The sequence below is a fragment of the Harpegnathos saltator genome, unplaced genomic scaffold (genome assembly GCF_003227715.2).
Source record: "Harpegnathos saltator strain DR-91 unplaced genomic scaffold, Hsal_v8.6 scaffold178, whole genome shotgun sequence".
Classification (NCBI taxonomy): Eukaryota; Metazoa; Arthropoda; class Insecta; order Hymenoptera; family Formicidae; genus Harpegnathos; species Harpegnathos saltator.
This window is the reverse complement of record NW_020229959.1, coordinates 3,420-9,620: the sequence shown is the minus strand read 5'-3', so window position 1 is coordinate 9,620 and position 6,201 is coordinate 3,420. Positions and strand designations below refer to the sequence as shown.

Below are 6,201 nucleotides of genomic sequence, written 5' to 3'. Positions count from 1 at the left end.
CGATGAGGATCCGTGCCAAACGCAAAAAGAGCTTGCTTCAGCATTAGGAGTTACCAGCCAAGCCATTTCCAAGCGATTGCATGCGTTGGGAATGATTCAAAAACAAGGAACTTGGGTTCCTTATGATTTGAAGCCAAGAGACGTTGAGCGTCGTTTTTTCGCCTGTGAACAACTGCTCCAGCGGCAAAAAAGGAAGGGTTTTCTTCATCGCATCGTTACGGGTGATGAAAAATGGATTCATTACAGCAACCCAAAGAGAACAAAATCATGGGGACTGCCCGGTCATGCTTCTACGTCGTCGGCTCGGCCGAATATTCACGCTGCGAAGGTTTTGCTGTATATTTGGTGGGACCAGGGCGGTGTTATTTATTATGAGCTGTTGAAACCGAACGAAACCATCACTGGGGAACGGTATCGAACTCAATTGATGCGATTGAGCCGAGCACTGCGCGAAAAGCGGCCACAATACGAGCAGAGGCACGAAAAAGTGATTCTACAGCATGACAACGCTCGGCCTCACGTTGCCAAACCCGTTAAAACCTACTTAGAAACGCTCAAATGGGAAGTCCTACCCTACCCGCCATATTCCCCAGATATTGCGCCGTCCGATTATTACTTGTTCCGTTCGATGGCACATGGTTTGGTTAATCAGCAGTTCCGCTCATATGAAGACATCTCAAAATGGCTTGATTCGTGGATAGCCTCAAAAGACGAACACTTCTACCGTGACGGTATTCGAGCTCTGCCAGAAAGATGGGAAAAAGTTGTCGCTAGCGATGGGCAATATTTTGAATGATTCATTTGTAACCATTTTTTCACAATAAAGTTGCATTTTCATAAAAAAAAAACAACGAGAACTTAGTTGCGCACCTAATATAATCACTTTTTTTCTCTACATGTAGCTCTCAGGATATTAAGTGATTAGCAATTATATGTGCTATTTAATGCTTATGCGAATGCGTTGCTATTATATTTTATATCCAATTACGGAAAGATTTATGGTGAGGTGAGGAATATATGTCGCATAATGTTCACAATTTGCTACATTTTTCTAATGATGTACAAAACTACGGTTCATTAAATAACTTCAATTGTTTAAAATTTGAGAATTATATGCAAAAAATAAAAAAGAAATTAGAACAGTCGGGAACACCTCTAGAGGAATTATCAAATCGTCTTTATGAAGAATTACAGCTTCTCATTCAGTCATGTAAAATACAATAATATCCGATTGTTGTTTACAACAAAAATAATACAATTTCTTATGTCCAGTTTAAGAATTTTTAAATTAGAACTAATCAACCCGATAACTATGTTATACTTCATGACAAATCTTTAATATTTATCTTGGATATATTTGAAGGCAACTCTATCTGTTATATTTGCGCAAAACGTTTTCTAAATGAAACATCTTTTTTTGATATACCATGCCCTTCAGAAAGACTCGAAATATTTTTAATATCAAATACTACTACTGCAGATATAATTACAATTTCAGTAACATAAATAAAACAGAAATATATAAAAATTAAAAACTTTGATGAAATTGACTCTTATATCATGATACCACAAGCTACTGATAATTAGATGTTATATATATTGGTTAAATGTATTTCTATTTCCCATTCTATATTATGTGTCAAATTTATATATCGTGAGTATATACACAGTCTGTCCCAGATACGATGAAACTGGTTCCATCAAATTCTTAGCGCAGCGATATCTATGAGTGAATGATGGTAGGTGAATGTTCTACCTTTCATCTACTTAACCTCAAAATTTGAGCGAATTCGATTGATATTTCACTGTGGTTTGACATTTTATGTAAAGTCACTTTGTGTACGTCGGTTGAAAAACCAACTTTTAAATTGGGTAAAAGTGGTGCAGAAACGTACGAAACGCTACAAAATGTGTACGGGGATGAATGCATGTCCCGTGCACAGGTTTTCCGTTGGTTTGGCCGATTCCGTGACGGTCGTGAGGACCTTGCAGACGATGACCGAGTACCGCCGCCAAAAACCACTCGCAATGAAGAAAACATCGAGAAAGTCAAAGAAATTCTTCGAAGCGACCGCTGTGTGTCTGCCCAGATATTATCTGGGAGTTCTACAACGATTGTGGGCCAGAATTCGACGAGTTCGACCGGAATATCGAGAGCCAGGCAGTTGGTTTTTGTTGCACGATAATGCACCATCGCACAAAGCCATCATGGTACGTGAATTCTTGACCAAAAAAGGCATCATTGTTATCGATCATCCACCGTATTCACCTGATTTGGCTCCGTGCGACTTCTGGCTATTTCCCAAACTGAAATTGGCGATGAAAGGAAATCGTTTCGATACCATCCCGGTCATCCAAAAGACTTCGACCGCCATACTAAAGGTCATTCCAGCCGATGAGTATAAAAAATGTTTCGAAAAATTTGTTGAACGTTTCCAGCGCTGTATTGACTCAGAAGGAGACTATTTTGAATAAACAAGAATAAAAAATCAAAATAATAAACGCTTTGTATTTTTTTTAGACCAGTCTCATTGGATCTGGGACAGACTGTGTATTTCTTTTGCCTCAATATTAAATATTGGAAGTCTACAAGTATTGAACGGATATCGAATTAATGGATGATAACATTGCAAAGGTGAGTTTATAATATTTTAACATATGAAAACTTTATGCTTTCTTTTATACAATTAAAATAGGAAAATGAAAATTTAGGTAACCGATAATTATTTTGATACAGAAAGTATAGAGATATGGTAATTATTTGTATTAATCTGGATCTATAATGAGCTCTTAGCTTTAAGAAATAGTCACACTAATACTTACTAGCTGCTTTTAATTTTCAGTTTTTACAACATTGGACATTTCCCACATTATACGATATGAGCAACGAAAATAAAAAGTATGCTGTTGTAAAATTTTTATCGGATTTTACATATTCTGAAATTCCAACAGCCTGGCTGTTTAAAGACAAGGGTGTTCAGAAATGTTGGTGGCCTCCACGCACAGCAAACTGTGCAAACATTAATTACGACATGTACAAGTCCCAACCCAGTCGACATAATTTGTTACTGCTATATAACTTGGAAATAACAAGTTATATAACGAATATATTATAATAATTATACAACATTTATGTAATTTCTCTGTCTTTTTGTATATAACTACCACAGTCAACACATTTAATTGCTGCTATACACTTTCAAAATAACAAGTTATATAACGAATATGTTATAACTGTTACAGAACATTTTTGTAATTTTCCTGTCTTTTGTACATAACTGCCACAGTCAACACATTTAGTTGCTGCTATATAACTTGGAAATAACAAGTTATATAACGAATATGTATAACAGTTACATTACAATTATGTAATTTTGATGTTTTTCTCTACATAACTGCTCAGTCAACACATTCAGTTATTGCTATATAAACCTAGAAATAAAAAGTTAATAACCAATTATAAGAACGATAGAGTGGAAATTCTCAGCGGAACGGTACGCTCTGAGTCAGCGTAACTAATCATAGCCATTTCTCTTTTTTTCGGCGCTAATTCTGTTTTCCTGAAGTCAGCGTCTCATAGCATGGAAATTCTCAGCGGAACAGAACGCGCGAAGCCAGCGCGACCAATCACAACTATTTCTTTCATTTCGCGCCATTCGCGGAATGACCTGTGATCGGTCACGCTGGCTTCCCGTATTGCGTCGTGAGTGACACGCGGCAAGAGTTTCCGTATCCTGTGTGTAACAGAAGTCATAACGGACTATTGTCGTGTTCCGATATTCACTACGAGAAAGGAAGGAAGCACGTTATTGTTCTTATGTTGCGTTCGCTAACACGTGTCCGGAATTCAGAGCGAAATTCGACGTGACCTTTGTAGATTTGTCCTGTTGTCAAGGGAGAGAAAGGACAACGAGCTCTAACCTTCCGGAAAGAAAGGTATAAATTCACACTTAACCTATATATATTGTACATATATATATATTATTTTTTGGAATTCTATTTGCATTTTCTCCAAATATAATATATTTGATTCACTATTATTTAACGTAGTAAGTGGTGTTACGGAATTCTGTCAGTCAGACCTTCCCGTCAGCATAAACAAGGAAAGAGAAGAAGAAGAAGACGATAAGCTGTGAAGATACATTCTGTGGACATACAGTTTCTCGTCGCTTCCTATGGTCTCATTTTTTTCACACCAAGAGGAGGGTGAAGAAGGAGAGAGGATCTTGCGTATCACATTGAAACATTTACGACTGCATCAACAAGAGAGATAAAATAAAGTAATTATGTTAAAATTATTATTATTTTATTACAGCGCTATAAAATTACCTACTTGCACGACCATCGATTAAACCTTATTAATTTGAGCATGAACTAGTATCAATAGATATTTTATTTTATTTAGCATATTAGAAAAAGTTAGCTCTTTCAGTATATATAAAAACCCAGATGGCACAGATAGTTGAAAAAGAATTCCAAAAGAATTCAGTCGTTGTCAGTAATTATGAGTTCATTTTCAGATGCAAAAATAATTCTTTTCGGAGAATTGTACCGAAAAGAATTATTTTTTAATCTGGAAATGAACTTATAATTACTGACATACGACTGAATTCTTTTGGAATTCTCTGTGCTATCTGGGAATATAATATTAAGCAAATTCTGATAAAGTATGTGACATTTTTGTTACAGAAAAAAAGGATGCCAAAACAGCTATATTTATTATCTAAAAGAAGAAGATTTCAGTTAATTAACAATGAACTGGCACATCATAGTAGTTCCTTCCTGTCTAGAAAAGTAGAATCAGTAAAATGTAAAACTAATCATAGCGAATTAATTGTACCTCATTCGAGCAATGTTGAAAATAGTTCAACTATAAATATTAACTTCGATTTACATCATAAAGTAGATTGTCATTCTAATTTTTTATGTAGTGATAATGATTATATTAAAAAAACTGAACTAATGTTGAAGAAACATATGAAATAAGTTCTAATATCTCTGATAGTAATTTAGAAATGACTGCATAATTTTCCAGCAAAACAGCTGAGAATATTTCAGCACAGGAGTACGCAAGCAATCCAGCAGCCAAAAACGCTCCGTGTCCGCCGGCCTAAGCCCGATTAAAACTTATATTCTGGAAGTATTTTTAGAAACTTTCCTAAAGCTTCACTCGTTGCGGAATTCTTGATCAATAAATCAGAAGTAAGAAAACGCGTTCCTAAAATTCTTGCGAAATGCATTGAAATATAAAGTATTTATAAGATACAATCGATCGAGAGGGGTTTGTCAAAATAGTTCAAACATTTTCAGTTTGCTGTAACAATCAATAATATACGTAAAAACATAACAAACAACTTTTTTTTTATTTTTTTCCCATGATTCGATATCACTTTAATTGTACATTCATTTATTAATTATTAGCACAAAAGGAAAATATTTCGATTACTTTACAAATATGTTCGATTACAGTTATTTTATGATCACTTTATCTCTTGATTTCAAAGTATTTCGGCAACAATTTCTAGCATACTTTTTCTGTTAATGTCATAAATCACCGCGGCGAAGAAACAGGAGCCTTAAGACAATTTTTTAGTTAGCTACCGTAGCTATTGACATATATATATTCAGGGTGCACGACGATTTATCTGAAGACATGAAATATTTCGAAAACTAATGCATTGGATGAAAAAAAGTGGTTAATGAAAGTTGTTAGGCTCGAAGGGGGACATCCAATGATACCAAACGTCGACCTCCCGCCACCCCCTGGGGGTGGGTTTGGGGCAACTTTGAAATCTTAAATTGGAAATCAACTCCCATATTTTTATTGCAGATACGGATTCCACGCCACAAATACATAAATTTGTCGAAACTTTTTTTATTTGATTCGTGACAGATGGCGCGTAATCGCAAAAAATTTATATTTTCCGTAATTCTCCAGAAATGATCATTGGATTGAGAAATAAAATACCTGTTCAATATTTTAAAGAACATTAAAAATTATTCCCCCCATCCTCTCGGGTAAGGTCGGTGGTAACGTTCAAATCTGCATGACGGTTGCCCAGCGCATAACTCATAGCAGCACGGGAAGTATTAGACCGTGATTACAATGGTCGGTGGATTGCAGAGGTGGCCCGATTAATTGGCCTGCTAGGTCGCCCGAATTTGACATCGCCAGCATTTCTTTCTGTGGGGTTACTAAAA

The 6,201-nt window shown here is 35.7% G+C and overlaps 1 long non-coding RNA gene across 1 annotated transcript; it reads left to right on the top strand.

The window, feature by feature from the left end:
- The first annotated feature begins 4,233 nt into the window (after positions 1 to 4,233).
- LOC112588238 (uncharacterized) lies at positions 4,234 to 4,809 on the top strand. The gene is made up of 2 exons (XR_003112712.1): positions 4,234 to 4,280; positions 4,690 to 4,809. It is a non-coding gene; the product is annotated as an uncharacterized LOC112588238 (long non-coding RNA).
- The last annotated feature ends 1,392 nt before the right edge of the window (positions 4,810 to 6,201 follow it).